General features: G+C 50.6%; 1 protein-coding gene across 2 annotated transcripts in view; it reads left to right on the forward strand.

Moving 5' to 3' along the window:
* The first annotated feature begins 205 nt into the window (after positions 1-205).
* LOC118944531 (synaptic vesicle glycoprotein 2B-like) overlaps positions 206-17,581 on the forward strand; it is a 106,476-nt gene continuing 89,100 nt past the window's right edge. The window contains exon 1 of one of the 2 annotated variants that reach the window (XM_036964383.1): positions 206-335. The gene's annotated coding sequence lies outside the window, so the exon portion shown is untranslated. Of the gene's footprint in view, positions 336-527; positions 577-17,581 lie in introns of those variants that run through there. The other variant, XM_036964384.1, reaches the window with a different exon arrangement.

Here is a 17,581-nt window from a genome sequence, read left to right on the forward strand (position 1 = left end):
TAGCTGTATAACCTGGCCGGACTGTACCAAGTTGTTAAGCAGGGGGTGGGTGGAGGCCTGTGTGGGGAGGAGCCTGTAGCTGTATAGCCTGGCTGGACTGTACCAAGATGTTAGGCAGGGGGAGGGTGGAAGCCTGTGTGGGGAGGGATGGGGTGTGTGTGTGGGGGGGGGGGGGGTCATGACGTTGGAGACTAATCCCCTGGTCTGTAAAACTGCCGGCTGATAGATAAACTGATATGTTGAATCTGCCTTTACAACTCTCTTTCCCTGGATATTGGATCTCAATTCTGGATATTTTTTAAATTGACTTTAATGCTAAGGGAATGCCAAGTCTGGTAAGAATTTTTTGGTGAGGGGGGGGATAATTTATTGTAATGTTTTGTCCATTTCACCTTTGAAAGTCAAATGAAATGACGTCCCATTTTACATGTTGAGTTGTTTTGCAGTGCAGAGGACAGGTACTGCTGGTATAACATCACTGATCGTTAAAACTAGAGTCCGTTTATTTCCGTTTTGTTCTCCTTGCAGTGCTGTGTCTGTCGAGCTGTAAACTCAGAGTCTAGGAGGAGAAATAAGGTCTTCTTCATATATATAAGAAAGAAAAACATTTTGGGAAGTGTGATATTTTAATGGTATAAAGTGATATTCTTTCCAACAGGAAAGGTAATACTGCATTACACTCCGTGGCCACATCAGGATGGGATGTCCCGTTCTGATATAACAGTTGGATATGAGCTTGATGAACTGTAAATACCTCGCTGATTTCCATGGTCATTTACATCAAAATAAAACAGAAACTATGATGTCACAACCATTCCAAAGGAGTCATCTGTCATATGCATATTCTCTCCTTAAAGAAAATAATGACTTAGTTGAGGAGGTGCAAAGGGCACGTAGTGGATGATCTAACTGACAATGTTTTGTGTCCAGTATGAACTACAGTACAGGGAAGTAGTAGGATTCCCCTTTGACCTCTCTCTGTCCAGTATGAACTACAGTACAGGGAAGTAGGAGGACTCCCCTTTGACCTCTCCATGTCCAGTATGAACTACAGTACAGGGAAGTAGAAGGATTCCCCTTTGACCTCTCCATGTCCAGTATGAACTACAGTACAGGGAAGTAGAAGGATTCCCCTTTGACCTCTTCACGCCATCATGGACTTGTTGAGCTCAGCGTGAACTTCCTGTTTCAGTAGGACACTTCCTCCATTATTGCCAAACATGTCCACATCCTACCTGAACATTTAGAACTGCCAAAGACAAACATGCCCTTCATATTGGCTCTGTGTCCTCAACTAACCGTCTCCTTCTTGATGACATCACTACCCACTCCATGTGTGTTTTCAGCCATGCTACATTATGTCCCATCATTATCGATACCAGGTCCATTTATGAGAGGTTGGGTAGTTCTCAGAGGGTTGGTTTTCAAATGGGAGTTGCCTTTTAAACATTGGCATTGAAGACAGACTCTAACGTTGTAGGGTAACCTTGCAGAGTAAAATGGCATTGAAGACAGACTCTAACGTTGTAGGGTAACCTTGCAGAGTAAAATGGCATTGAAGACAGACTCTAACGTTGTAGGGTAACCTTGCAGAGTAAAATGGCATTGAAGACAGACTCTAACGTTGTAGGGTAACCTTGCAGAGTAAAATGGCATTGAAGACAGACTCTAACGTTGTAGGGTAACCTTGCAGAGTAAAATGGCATTGAAGACAGACTCTAACGTTGTAGGGTAACCTTGCAGAGTAAAATGGCATTGAAGACAGACTCTAACGTTGTAGGGTAACCTTGCAGAGTAAAATGGAGGTGGAAACAGGACACAGGGAAAGTCTAGAGGTGGAAACAGGACACAGGGGAAGTCTAGAGGTGGATACAGGGAGAAGTCTAGAGGTGGAAACAGGGGAAGTCTAGAGGTGGATACAGGACACAAGGGAAGTCTATTGGTGGAAACAGAGCACAGGGGAAGTCTAGAGGTGGATACAGGACACAGGGGAAGTCTAGGTGGAAACAGGAACCAGGGGAAGTCTAGAGGTGGATACAGGGGAGGTCTAGAGATGGAAACAGGACACAGGGGAAGTCTAGAGGTGGATACAGGACACAGGGGAAGTCTAGAGGTGGATACAGGACACAGGGGAAGTCTAGAGGTGGAAACAGGACACAGGGGAAGTCTAGAGGTGGATACAGGGAAAGTCTAGAGGTGGAAACAGGGAAGTCTAGAGGTGGATACAGGACACAAGGGAAGTCTATTGGTGGAAACAGAACACAGGGGAAGTCTAGAGGTGGATACAGGACACAGGGGAAGTCTAGGTGGAAACAGGACACAGGGGAAGTCTAGAGGTGGATACAGGGGAGGTCTAGAGATGGAAACAGGACACAGGGGAAGTCTAGAGGTGGATACAGGACACAGGGGAAGTCTAGAGGTGGATACAGGACACAGGGGAAGTCTAGAGGTGGATACAGGACACAGGGGAAGTCTAGAGGTGGAAACAAAAACCAGGGGACGTCTAGAGGTGGAAACAGGACACAGGGGAAGTCTAGAGGTGGATACAGGACACAGGGGAAGTCTAGAGGTGGATACAGGACACAGGGGAAGTCTAGAGGTGGATACAGGACACAAGGGAAGTCTAGAGGTGGATACAGGACACAGGGGAAGTCTAGAGGTGGATACAGGACACAGGGGAAGTCTAGAGGTGGAAACAGGGGAGGTCTAGAGGTGGAAACAGGACACAAGGGAAGTCTAGAGGTGGAAACAGGGGAAGTCTAGAGGTGGAAACAGGACACATGGGAAGTCTAGAGGTGGATACAGGACACAGGGGAAGTCTAGAGGTGGATACAGGGGAAGTCTAGAGGTGGAAACAGGACACAGGGGAAGTCTAGAGGTGGATACAGGGGAAGTCTAGAGGTGGATACAGGACACAGGGGAAGTCTAGAGGTGGATACAGGACACAGGGGAAGTCTAGAGGTGGATACAGGACACAGGGGAAGTCTAGAGGTGGAAACAGGGGAAGTCTAGAGTTGGAAACAGGGGAAGTCTAGAGGTGGAAACAGGATAAGTCTAGAGGTGGATACAGGGAACAGGGGAAGTCTAGAGGAGGATACAGGGAACAGGGGAAGTCTAGAGGTGGATACAGGGAACAGGGGAAGTCTAGAGGTGGATACAGGGAACAGGGGAAGTCTAGAGGTGGATACAGGACACAGGGGAAGTCTAGAGGTGGAAACAGGACACAGGGGAAGTCTAGAGGTGGATACAGGGAAAGTCTAGAGGTGGAAACAGGGGACGTCTAGAGGTGGATACAGGACACAAGGGAAGTCTATTGGTGGAAACAGAACACAGGGGAAGTCTAGAGGTGGATACATGACACAGGGGAAGTCTAGAGGTGGATACAGGACACAGGGGAAGTCTAGAGGTGGATACAGGACACAGGGGAAGTCTAGAGGTGGATACAGGACACAGGGGAAGTCTAGAGGTGGAAACAGGACACAGGGGAAGTCTAGAGGTGGATACAGGACACAGGGGAAGTCTAGAGGTGGAAACAGGGAACAAGTGAAGTTTAGAGGTGGAAACAGGGGAAGTCTAGAGGTGGAAACAGGACACAGGGGAAGTCTATAGGTGGATACAGGACACAGGGGAAGTCAAGAGGTGGATACAGGGAAGTCTAGAGGTGGAAACAGGGGAAGTATAGAGGTGGATACAGGACACAGGGGAAGTCTACAGGTGGATACAGGACACAGGGGAAGTCTAGAGGTGAATACACGACACAGGAGAAGTCTAGAGGTGGAAACAGGGGAGGTCTAGAGGTGGATACAGGGAACAGGGGAAGTCAAGAGGTGGATACAGGGAAGTCTAGAGGTGGAAACAGGGGAAGTATAGAGGTGGATACAGGACACAGGGGAAGTCTACAGGTGGATACAGGACACAGGGGAAGTCTAGAGATGGAAACAGGACACAGGGGAAGTCTAGAGGTGGATACAGGACACAGGGGAAGTCTAGAGGTGGATACAGGACACAGGGGAAGTCTAGAGGTGGAAACAGGACACAGGGGAAGTCTAGAGGTGGATACAGGGAAAGTCTAGAGGTGGAAACAGGGAAGTCTAGAGGTGGATACAGGACACAAGGGAAGTCTATTGGTGGAAACAGGACACAGGGGAAGTCTATAGGTGGATACAGGACACAGGGGAAGTCAAGAGGTGGATACAGGGAAGTCTAGAGGTGGAAACAGGGGAAGTATAGAGGTGGATACAGGACACAGGGGAAGTCTACAGGTGGATACAGGACACAGGGGAAGTCTAGAGATGGAAACAGGACACAGGGGAAGTCTAGAGGTGGATACAGGACACAGGGGAAGTCTAGAGGTGGATACAGGACACAGGGGAAGTCTAGAGGTGGAAACAGGACACAGGGGAAGTCTAGAGGTGGATACAGGGAAAGTCTAGAGGTGGAAACAGGGAAGTCTAGAGGTGGATACAGGACACAAGGGAAGTCTATTGGTGGAAACAGAACACAGGGGAAGTCTAGAGGTGGATACAGGACACAGGGGAAGTCTAGGTGGAAACAGGACACAGGGGAAGTCTAGAGGTGGATACAGGGGAGGTCTAGAGATGGAAACAGGACACAGGGGAAGTCTAGAGGTGGATACAGGACACAGGGGAAGTCTAGAGGTGGATACAGGACACAGGGGAAGTCTAGAGGTGGATACAGGACACAGGGGAAGTCTAGAGGTGGAAACAAAAACCAGGGGACGTCTAGAGGTGGAAACAGGACACAGGGGAAGTCTAGAGGTGGATACAGGACACAGGGGAAGTCTAGAGGTGGATACAGGACACAGGGGAAGTCTAGAGGTGGATACAGGACACAAGGGAAGTCTAGAGGTGGATACAGGACACAGGGGAAGTCTAGAGGTGGATACAGGACACAGGGGAAGTCTAGAGGTGGAAACAGGGGAGGTCTAGAGGTGGAAACAGGACACAAGGGAAGTCTAGAGGTGGAAACAGGGGAAGTCTAGAGGTGGAAACAGGACACATGGGAAGTCTAGAGGTGGATACAGGACACAGGGGAAGTCTAGAGGTGGATACAGGGGAAGTCTAGAGGTGGAAACAGGACACAGGGGAAGTCTAGAGGTGGATACAGGGGAAGTCTAGAGGTGGATACAGGACACAGGGGAAGTCTAGAGGTGGATACAGGACACAGGGGAAGTCTAGAGGTGGATACAGGACACAGGGGAAGTCTAGAGGTGGAAACAGGGGAAGTCTAGAGTTGGAAACAGGGGAAGTCTAGAGGTGGAAACAGGATAAGTCTAGAGGTGGATACAGGGAACAGGGGAAGTCTAGAGGAGGATACAGGGAACAGGGGAAGTCTAGAGGTGGATACAGGGAACAGGGGAAGTCTAGAGGTGGATACAGGGAACAGGGGAAGTCTAGAGGTGGATACAGGACACAGGGGAAGTCTAGAGGTGGAAACAGGACACAGGGGAAGTCTAGAGGTGGATACAGGGAAAGTCTAGAGGTGGAAACAGGGGACGTCTAGAGGTGGATACAGGACACAAGGGAAGTCTATTGGTGGAAACAGAACACAGGGGAAGTCTAGAGGTGGATACATGACACAGGGGAAGTCTAGAGGTGGATACAGGACACAGGGGAAGTCTAGAGGTGGATACAGGACACAGGGGAAGTCTAGAGGTGGATACAGGACACAGGGGAAGTCTAGAGGTGGAAACAGGACACAGGGGAAGTCTAGAGGTGGATACAGGACACAGGGGAAGTCTAGAGGTGGAAACAGGGAACAAGTGAAGTTTAGAGGTGGAAACAGGGGAAGTCTAGAGGTGGAAACAGGACACAGGGGAAGTCTATAGGTGGATACAGGACACAGGGGAAGTCAAGAGGTGGATACAGGGAAGTCTAGAGGTGGAAACAGGGGAAGTATAGAGGTGGATACAGGACACAGGGGAAGTCTACAGGTGGATACAGGACACAGGGGAAGTCTAGAGGTGAATACACGACACAGGAGAAGTCTAGAGGTGGAAACAGGGGAGGTCTAGAGGTGGAAACAGGGGAAGTCTAGAGGTGGAAACAGGGGAACTCTAGAGGTGGCAACAGGGAACAGGGGAAGTCTAGAGGTGGATACAGGAAACAGGGGAAGTCTAGAGGTGGAAACAGGGAGTGTCTAGAGGTGGATACAGGGAACATGGGAAGTCTAGAGGTGGATACAGGGATCAGGGGAAGTCTAGAGGTGGATACAGGGAACAGGGGAAGTCTAGAGTTGGATACAGGACACAGGGGAAGTCTAGAGGTGGATACAGGACACAGGGGAAGTCTATAGGTGGATACAGGGAACAGGGGAAGTCTAGAGGGGGATACAGGACACAGGGGAAGTCTAGAGGTGGATACAGGACACAGGGAAATTCTAGAGTTGGATACAGGACACAGGGGAAGTCTAAAGGTGGAAACAGGGGTTTCTAGAGGTGGATATAGGGAACAGGGGAAGTCTAGAGGTGGATACAGGAAACAGGGGAATTCTAGAGGTGGAAACAGGACACAGGGGAAGTCTAGAGGTGGATAAAGGATACAGGGGAATTCTAGAGGTGGATACAGGGCACAGGGGAATTCTATAGGTGGATACAGGACACAGGGGAAGTCTAGAGGTGAAAACAGGAACCAGGGGACGTCTAGAGGTGGAAACATGAATCAGGGGAAGTCTAGAGGTGGATACAGGACACAGGGGAAGTCTAGAGGTGGATACAGGACACAGGGGAAGTCTAGAGGTGGAAACAGGGAGTGTCTAGAGGTGGATACAGGGAACATGGGAAGTCTAGAGGTGGATACAGGGATCAGGGGAAGTCTAGAGGTGGATACAGGGAACAGGGGAAGTCTAGAGTTGGATACAGGACACAGGGGAAGTCTAGAGGTGGATACAGGACACAGGGAAAGTCTAAAGGTGGAAACAGGACACAGGGGAAGTCTAAAGGTGGAAACAGGGGAAAATCTAGAGGTGGAAACAGGGGTTTCTAGAGGTGGATACAGGACACAGGGAAATTCTAGAGTTGGATACAGGACACAGGGGAAGTCTAAAGGTGGAAACAGGGGAAAATCTAGAGGTGGAAACAGGGGTTTCTAGAGGTGGATACAGGGAACAGGGGAAGTCTAGAGGTGGATACAGGAAACAGGGGAATTCTAGAGGTGGAAACAGGACACAGGGGAAGTCTAGAGGTGGATAAAGGATACAGGGGAATTCTAGAGGTGGATACAGGGCACAGGGGAAGTCTATAGGTGGATACAGGACACAGAGGAAGTCTAGAGGTGAAAACAGGAACCAGGGGACGTCTAGAGGTGGAAACATGAATCAGGGGAAGTCTAGAGGTGGATACAGGACACAGGGGAAGTCTAGAGGTGGATACAGGACACAGGGGAAGTCTAGATGTGGATACAGGACACAGGGGAAGTCGAGAGGTGGATACAGGACACAGGGGAAGTCTAGAGGTGGATACAGGACAAAGGGGAAGTCTAGAGGTGGATACAGGACACAGGGGAAGTCTAGAGGTGGAAACAGGGTAAGTCTAGAGGTGGATACTGGGAACAGGGGAAGTCTAGAGGTGGATACAGGGAACAGGGGAAGTCTAGAGTTGGATACAGGACACAGGGGAAGTCTAGAGGTGGATACAGGGAATAGGGGAAGTCTAGAGGTGGATACAGGACACAGGGGAAGTCTAGAGGTGGATACAGGACACAGGGAAATTCTAGAGGTGGATACAGGACACAGGGGAAGTCTAAAGGTGGAAACAGGGGAAAATCTAGAGGTGGAAACAGGGGAATTCTAGAGGTGGATACAGGGAACAGGGGAAGTCTAGAGGTGGATACAGGGAACAGGGGAAGTCTAGAGGTGGAAACAGGACACAGGGGAAGTCTAGAGGTGGATAAAGGATAAAGGGGAAGTCTAGAGGTGGATACAGGGCACAGGGGAAGTTTATAGGTGGATACAGGACACAGGGGAAGTCTAGAGGTGGAAACAGGATCCAGGGGACGTCTAGAGGTGGAAACGGGACACAGGGGAAATCTAGAGGTGGATACAGGCCACAGGGGAAGTCTAGAGGTGGATACAGGACACAGGGGAAGTCTAGAGGTGGATACAGGACACAGGGGAAGTCTAGAGGTGGATACAGGACACAGGGGAAGTCTAGAGGTGGAAACAGGACACAGGGGAAGTCTAGAGGTGGAAACAAAAACCAGGGGACGTCTAGAGGTGGAAACAGGACACAGGGGAGGTCTAGAGGTGGATACAGGACACAGGGGAAGTCTAGAGGTGGATACAGGAAACAAGTGAAGTATAGAGGTGGATACAGGACACAGGGGAAGTCTAAAGGTGGAAACAGGGGAAAATCTAGAGGTGGAAACAGGGGAAGTCTAGAGGTGGATACAGGAAACAGGGGAAGTCTAGAGGTGGATACAGGAAACAGGGGAAGTCTAGAGGTGGAAACAGGGGAAGTCTAGAGGTGGAAACAGGGAGTGTCTAGAGGTGGATACAGGGGAAAGGGGAAGTCTAGAGGTGGATACAGGGGTCAGGGGAAGTCTAGAGGTGGATACAGGGTACAGGGGAAGTCTAGAGTTGGATACAGGACACAGGGGAAGTCTAGAGGTGGATACAGGACACAGGGGAAGTCTAGAGGTGGATACAGGGAACAGGGGAAGTCTAGAGGTGGATACAGGACACAGGGGAAGTCTAGAGGTGGATACAGGACACAGGGGAAGTCGAGAGGTGGATACAGGACACAGGGGAAGTCTAGAGGTGGATACAGGACAAAGGGGAAGTCTAGAGGTGGATACAGGACACAGGGGAAGTCTAGAGGTGGAAACAGGGTAAGTCTAGAGGTGGATACTGGGAACAGGGGAAGTCTAGAGGTGGATACAGGGAACAGGGGAAGTCTAGAGGTGGATACAGGACACAGGGGAAGTCTAGAGGTGGATACAGGACACAGGGAAATTCTAGAGGTGGATACAGGACACAGGGGAAGTCTAAAGGTGGAAACAGGGGAAAATCTAGAGGTGGAAACAGGGGAATTCTAGAGGTGGATACAGGGAACAGGGGAAGTCTAGAGGTGGATACAGGGAACAGGGGAAGTCTAGAGGTGGAAACAGGACACAGGGGAAGTCTAGAGGTGGATAAAGGATAAAGGGGAAGTCTAGAGGTGGATACAGGGCACAGGGGAAGTTTATAGGTGGATACAGGACACAGGGGAAGTCTAGAGGTGGAAACAGGGACCAGGGGACGTCTAGAGGTGGAAACGGGACACAGGGGAAATCTAGAGGTGGATACAGGACACAGGGGAAGTCTAGAGGTGGATACAGGACACAGGGGAAGTCTAGAGGTGGATACAGGACACAGGGGAAGTCTAGAGGTGGATACAGGACACAGGGGAAGTCTAGAGGTGGAAACAGGACAAAGGGGAAGTCTAGAGGTGGAAACAAAAACCAGGGGACGTCTAGAGGTGGAAACAGGACACAGGGGAAGTCTAGAGGTGGATACAGGACACAGGGGAGGTCTAGAGGTGGATACAGGACACAGGGGAAGTCTAGAGGTGGATACAGGAAACAAGTGAAGTATAGAGGTGGATACAGGACAAAGGGGAAGTCTAGAGGTGGATACAGGACACAGGGGAAGTCTAGAGGTGGAAACAGGACACAGGGGAAGTCTAGAGGTGGAAACAAAAACCAGGGGACGTCTAGAGGTGGAAACAGGACACAGGGGAGGTCTAGAGGTGGATACAGGACACAGGGGAAGTCTAGAGGTGGATACAGGAAACAAGTGAAGTATAGAGGTGGATACAGGACACAGGGGAAGTCTAAAGGTGGAAACAGGGGAAAATCTAGAGGTGGAAACAGGGGAAGTCTAGAGGTGGATACAGGAAACAGGGGAAGTCTAGAGGTGGATACAGGAAACAGGGGAAGTCTAGAGGTGGAAACAGGGGAAGTCTAGAGGTGGAAACAGGGAGTGTCTAGAGGTGGATACAGGGGAAAGGGGAAGTCTAGAGGTGGATACAGGGGTCAGGGGAAGTCTAGAGGTGGATACAGGGTACAGGGGAAGTCTAGAGTTGGATACAGGACACAGGGGAAGTCTAGAGGTGGATACAGGACACAGGGGAAGTCTAGAGGTGGATACAGGGAACAGGGGAAGTCTAGAGGTGGATACAGGACACAGGGGAAGTCTAGAGGTGGATACAGGACACAGGGGAAGTCGAGAGGTGGATACAGGACACAGGGGAAGTCTAGAGGTGGATACAGGACAAAGGGGAAGTCTAGAGGTGGATACAGGACACAGGGGAAGTCTAGAGGTGGAAACAGGGTAAGTCTAGAGGTGGATACTGGGAACAGGGGAAGTCTAGAGGTGGATACAGGTAACAGGGGAAGTCTAGAGGTGGATACAGGACACAGGGGAAGTCTAGAGGTGGATACAGGACACAGGGAAATTCTAGAGGTGGATACAGGACACAGGGGAAGTCTAAAGGTGGAAACAGGGGAAAATCTAGAGGTGGAAACAGGGGAATTCTAGAGGTGGATACAGGGAACAGGGGAAGTCTAGAGGTGGATACAGGGAACAGGGGAAGTCTAGAGGTGGAAACAGGACACAGGGGAAGTCTAGAGGTGGATAAAGGATAAAGGGGAAGTCTAGAGGTGGATACAGGGCACAGGGGAAGTTTATAGGTGGATACAGGACACAGGGGAAGTCTAGAGGTGGAAACAGGGACCAGGGGACGTCTAGAGGTGGAAACGGGACACAGGGGAAATCTAGAGGTGGATACAGGACACAGGGGAAGTCTAGAGGTGGATACAGGACACAGGGGAAGTCTAGAGGTGGATACAGGACACAGGGGAAGTCTAGAGGTGGATACAGGACACAGGGGAAGTCTAGAGGTGGAAACAGGACAAAGGGGAAGTCTAGAGGTGGAAACAAAAACCAGGGGACGTCTAGAGGTGGAAACAGGACACAGGGGAAGTCTAGAGGTGGATACAGGACACAGGGGAGGTCTAGAGGTGGATACAGGACACAGGGGAAGTCTAGAGGTGGATACAGGAAACAAGTGAAGTATAGAGGTGGATACAGGACAAAGGGGAAGTCTAGAGGTGGATACAGGACACAGGGGAAGTCTAGAGGTGGAAACAGGGTAAGTCTAGAGGTGGATACTGGGAACAGGGGAAGTCTAGAGGTGGATACAGGGAACAGGGGAAGTCTAGAGGTGGATACAGGACACAGGGGAAGTCTAGAGGTGGATACAGGACACAGGGAAATTCTAGAGGTGGATACAGGACACAGGGGAAGTCTAAAGGTGGAAACAGGGAAAAATCTAGAGGTGGAAACAGGGGAATTCTAGAGGTGGATACAGGGAACAGGGGAAGTCTAGAGGTGGATACAGGGAACAGGGGAAGTCTAGAGGTGGAAACAGGACACAGGGGAAGTCTAGAGGTGGATAAAGGATAAAGGGGAAGTCTAGAGGTGGATACAGGGCACAGGGGAAGTTTATAGGTGGATACAGGACACAGGGGAAGTCTAGAGGTGGAAACAGGGACCAGGGGACGTCTAGAGGTGGAAACGGGACACAGGGGAAATCTAGAGGTGGATACAGGACACAGGGGAAGTCTAGAGGTGGATACAGGACACAGGGGAAGTCTAGAGGTGGATACAGGACACAGGGGAAGTCTAGAGGTGGATACAGGACACAGGGGAAGTCTAGAGGTGGAAACAGGACAAAGGGGAAGTCTAGAGGTGGAAACAAAAACCAGGGGACGTCTAGAGGTGGAAACAGGACACAGGGGAAGTCTAGAGGTGGATACAGGACACAGGGGAGGTCTAGAGGTGGATACAGGACACAGGGGAAGTCTAGAGGTGGATACAGGAAACAAGTGAAGTATAGAGGTGGATACAGGACACAGGGGAAGTCTAAAGGTGGAAACAGGGGAAAATCTAGAGGTGGAAACAGGGGAAGTCTAGAGGTGGATACAGGAAACAGGGGAAGTCTAGAGGTGGATACAGGAAACAGGGGAAGTCTAGAGGTGGAAACAGGGGAAGTCTAGAGGTGGAAACAGGGAGTGTCTAGAGGTGGATACAGGGGAAAGGGGAAGTCTAGAGGTGGATACAGGGGTCAGGGGAAGTCTAGAGGTGGATACAGGGTACAGGGGAAGTCTAGAGTTGGATACAGGAAACAGGGAAAGTCTAGAGGTGGATACAGGACACAGGGGAAGTCTAGAGGTGGATACAGGGAACAGGGTAAGTCTAGAGGTGGATACAGGACACAGGGGAAGTCTAGAGGTGGATACAGGACACAGGGAAATTCTAGAGTTGAATACAGGACACAGGGGAAGTCTAAAGGTGGAAACAGGGGTAAATCTAGCGGTGGAAACAGGGGAATTCTAGAGGTGGATACAGGGAACAGGGGAAGTCTAGAGGTGGATACAGGAAACAGGGGAAGTCTAGAGGTGGAAACAGGTCACAGGGGAAGTCTAGAGGTGGATAAAGGATACAGGGGAAGTCTAGAGGTGGATACAGGGCACAGGGGAAGTCTATAGGTGGATACAGGACACAGGGGAAGTCTAGAGGTGAAAACAGGAACCAGGGACGTCTAGAGGTGGAAACATGAATCAGGGGAAGTCTAGAGGTGGATACAGGACACAGGGGAAGTCTAGAGGTGGATACAGGACACAGGGGAAGTCTAGAGGTGGATACAGGACACAGGGGAAGTCTAGAGGTGGATACAGGACACAGGGGAAGTCTAGAGGTGGAAACAGGACACAGGGGAAGTCTAGAGGTGGAAACAAAAACCAGGGGACGTCTAGAGGTGGAAACAGGACACAGGGGAAGTCTAGAGGTGGATACAGGACACAGGGGAAGTCTAGAGGTGGATACAGGACACAGGGGAAGTCTAGAGGTGGAAACAGGGGAAGTCTAGAGGTGGAAACAGGGAAGGTCTAGAGGTGGATACAGGGAACAGGGGAAGTCTAGAGGTGGATACAGGGGTCAGGGGAAGTCTAGAGGTGGATACATGGAACAGGGAAATTCTAGAGTTGAATACAGGACACAGGGGAAGTCTAAAGGTGGAAACAGGGGAAAATCTAGCGGTGGAAACAGGGGAATTCTAGAGGTGGATACAGGGAACAGGGGAAGTCTAGAGGTGGATACAGGAAACAGGGGAAGTCTAGAGGTGGAAACAGGACACAGGGGAAGTCTAGATGTGGATAAAGGATACAGGGGAAGTCTAGAGGTGGATACAGGGCACAGGGGAAGTCTATAGGTGGATACAGGACACAGGGGAAGTCTAGAGGTGAAAACAGGAACCAGGGACGTCTAGAGGTGGAAACATGAATCAGGGGAAGTCTAGAGGTGGATACAGGACACAGGGGAAGTCTAGAGGTGGATACAGGACACAGGGGATGTCTAGAGGTGGATACAGGACACAGGGGAAGTCTAGAGGTGGATACAGGACACAGGGGAAGTCTAGAGGTGGAAACAAAAACCAGGGGACGTCTAGAGGTGGAAACAGGACACAGGGGAAGTCTAGAGGTGGATACAGGACACAGGGGAAGTCTAGAGGTGGATACAGGACACAGGGGAAGTCTAGAGGTGGAAACAGGTGAAGTCTAGAGGTGGAAACAGGGAAGGTCTAGAGGTGGATACAGGGACACAGGGGAAGTCTAGAGGTGGATACAGGACACAATGGAAGTCTAGAGGTGGATACAGGGAACAGGGGAAGTCTAGAGGTGGATACAGGACACAGGGGAAGTCTAGAGGGGGATACAGGACACAGGGAAATTCTAGAGGTGGATACAGGACACAGGGGAAGTCTAAAGGTGGAAAAAGGGGAAAATCTAGAGGTGGAAACAGGGGAATTCTAGAGGTGGATACAGGGCACAGGGGAAGTTTATAGGTGGATACAGGACACAGGGGAAGTCTAGAGTTGGAAACAGGGGAACTCTAGAGGTGGCAACAGGGAACAGGGGAAGTCTAGAGGTGGATACAGGAAACAGGGGAAGTCTAGAGGTGGAAACAGGGAGTGTCTAGAGGTGGATACAGGGAACATGGGAAGTCTAGAGGTGGATACAGGGAACATGGGAAGTCTAGAGGTGGATACAGGGAACAGGGGAAGTCTAGAGTTGGATACAGGACACAGGGGAAGTCTAGAGGTGGATACAGGACACAGGGGAAGTCTAGAGGTGGATACAGGGAACAGGGGAAGTCTAGAGGGGGATACAGGACACAGGGGAAGTCTAGAGGTGGATACAGGACACAGGGAAATTCTAGAGTTGGATACAGGACACAGGGGTAGTCTAAAGGTGGAAACAGGGGAAAATCTAGAGGTGGAAACAGGGGTTTCTAGAGGTGGATACAGGGAACAGGGGAAGTCTAGAGGTGGATACAGGAAACAGGGGAATTCTAGAGGTGGAAACAGGACACAGGGGAAGTCTAGAGGTGGATAAAGGATACAGGGGAATTCTAGAGGTGGATACAGGGAACAGGGGAATTCTATAGGTGGATACAGGACACAGGGGAAGTCTAGAGGTGAAAACAGGAACCAGGGGACGTCTAGAGGTGGAAACATGAATCAGGGGAAGTCTAGAGGTGGATACAGGACACAGGGGAAGTCTAGAGGTGGATACAGGACACAGGGGAAGTCTAGAGGTGGAAACAGGGAGTGTCTAGAGGTGGATACAGGGAACATGGGAAGTCTAGAGGTGGATACAGGGATCAGGGGAAGTCTAGAGGTGGATACAGGGAACAGGGGAAGTCTAGAGTTGGATACAGGACACAGGGGAAGTCTAGAGGTGGATACAGGACACAGGGGAAGTCTAGAGGTGGATACAGGGAACAGGGGAAGTCTAGCGGGGGATACAGGACACAGGGGAAGTCTAGAGGTGGATACAGGACACAGGGAAATTCTAGAGTTGGATACAGGACACAGGGGAAGTCTAAAGGTGGAAACAGGGGAAAATCTAGAGGTGGAAACAGGGGTTTCTAGAGGTGGATACAGGGAACAGGGGAAGTCTAGAGGTGGATACAGGATACAGGGGAATTCTAGAGGTGGAAACAGGACACAGGGGAAGTCTAGAGGTGGATAAAGGATACAGGGGAATTCTAGAGGTGGATACAGGGCACAGGGGAAGTCTATAGGTGGATACAGGACACAGGGGAAGTCTAGAGGTGAAAACAGGAACCAGGGGACGTCTAGAGGTGGAAACATGAATCAGGGGAAGTCTAGAGGTGGATACAGGACACAGGGGAAGTCTAGAGGAGGATACAGGACACAGGGGAAGTCTAGAGGTGGATACAGGACACAGGGGAAGTCGAGAGGTGGAAACAGGGAGTGTCTAGAGGTGGATACAGGGAACATGGGAAGTCTAGAGGTGGATACAGGGATCAGGGGAAGTCTAGAGGTGGATACAGGGAACAGGGGAAGTCTAGAGTTGGATACAGGACACAGGGGAAGTCTAGAGGTGGATACAGGACACAGGGGAAGTCTAGAGGTGGATACAGGGAACAGGGGAAGTCTAGCGGGGGATACAGGACACAGGGGAAGTCTAGAGGTGGATACAGGACACAGGGAAATTCTAGAGTTGGATACAGGACACAGGGGAAGTCTAAAGGTGGAAACAGGGGAAAATCTAGAGGTGGAAACAGGGGTTTCTAGAGGTGGATACAGGGAACAGGGGAAGTCTAGAGGTGGATACAGGATACAGGGGAATTCTAGAGGTGGAAACAGGACACAGGGGAAGTCTAGAGGTGGATAAAGGATACAGGGGAATTCTAGAGGTGGATACAGGGCACAGGGGAAGTCTATAGGTGGATACAGGACACAGGGGAAGTCTAGAGGTGAAAACAGGAACCAGGGGACGTCTAGAGGTGGAAACATGAATCAGGGGAAGTCTAGAGGTGGATACAGGACACAGGGGAAGTCTAGAGGTGGATACAGGACACAGGGGAAGTCTAGAGGTGGATACAGGACACAGGGGAAGTCGAGAGGTGGATACAGGACACAGGGGAAGTCTAGAGGTGGATACAGGACAAAGGGGAAGTCTAGAGGTGGATACAGGACACAGGGGAAGTCTAGAGGTGGAAACAGGGTAAGTCTAGAGGTGGATACTGGGACACAGGGGAAGTCTAGAGGTGGATACAGGGAACAGGGGAAGTCTAGAGGTGGATACAGGACACAGGGGAAGTCTAGAGGTGGATACAGGGAACAGGGGAAGTCTAGAGGTGGATACAGGACACAGGGGAAGTCTAGAGGTGGATACAGGACACAGGGAAATTCTAGAGGTGGATACAGGACACAGGGGAAGTCTAAAGGTGGAAACAGGGGAAAATCTAGAGGTGGAAACAGGGAAATTCTAGAGGTGGATACAGGGAACAGGGGAAGTCTAGAGGTGGATACAGGGAACAGGGGAAGTCTAGAGGTGGAAACAGGACACAGGGGAAGTCTAGAGGTGGATAAAGGATAAAGGGGAAGTCTAGAGGTGGATACAGGGCACAGGGGAAGTTTATAGGTGGATACAGGACACAGGGGAAGTCTAGAGGTGGAAACAGGGACCAGGGGACGTCTAGAGGTGGAAACGGGACACAGGGGAAATCTAGAGGTGGATACAGGACACAGGGGAAGTCTAGAGGTGGATACAGGACACAGGGGAAGTCTAGAGGTGGATACAGGACACAGGGGAAGTCTAGAGGTGGAAACAGGACACAGGGGAAGTCTAGAGGTGGAAACAAAAACCAGGGGACGTCTAGAGGTGGAAACAGGACACAGGGGAAGTCTAGAGGTGGATACAGGACACAGGGGAGGTCTAGAGGTGGATACAGGACACAGGGGAAGTCTAGAGGTGGATACAGGAAACAAGTGAAGTATAGAGGTGGATACAGGACACAGGGGAAGTCTAAAGGTGGAAACAGGGGAAAATCTAGAGGTGGAAACAGGGGAATTCTAGAGGTGGATACAGGGCACAGGGGAAGTCTAGAGGTGGATACAGGACACAGGGGAAGTCTAGAGGTGGAAACAGGACACAGGGGAAGTCTAGAGGTGGAAACAAAAACCAGGGGACGTCTAGAGGTGGAAACAGGACACAGGGGAATTCTAGAGGTGGATACAGGACACAGGGGAAGTCTAGAGGTGGATACAGGACACAGGGGAGGTCTAGAGGTGGAAACAGGGGAAGTCTAGAGGTGGAAACAGGGAAGGTCTAGAGGTGGATACAGGGAACAGGGGAAGTCTAGAGGTGGATACAGGGGTCAGGGGAAGTCTAGAGGTGGATACATGGAACAGGGAAATTCTAGAGTTGAATACAGGACACAGGGGAAGTCTAAAGGTGGAAACAGGGGAAAATCTAGCGGTGGAAACAGGGGAATTCTAGAGGTGGATACAGGGAACAGGGGAAGTCTAGAGGTGGATACAGGAAACAGGGGAAGTCTAGAGGTGGAAACAGGGGAAGTCTAGAGGTGGAAACAGGGAGTGTCTAGAGGTGGATACAGGGGAAAGGGGAAGTCTAGAGGTGGATACAGGGGTCAGGGGAAGTCTAGAGGTGGATACAGGGTACAGGGGAAGTCTAGAGTTGGATACAGG

The sequence above is a fragment of the Oncorhynchus mykiss genome, chromosome 26, assembly GCF_013265735.2.
Source record: "Oncorhynchus mykiss isolate Arlee chromosome 26, USDA_OmykA_1.1, whole genome shotgun sequence".
NCBI lineage: Eukaryota > Metazoa > Chordata > Actinopteri > Salmoniformes > Salmonidae > Oncorhynchus > Oncorhynchus mykiss.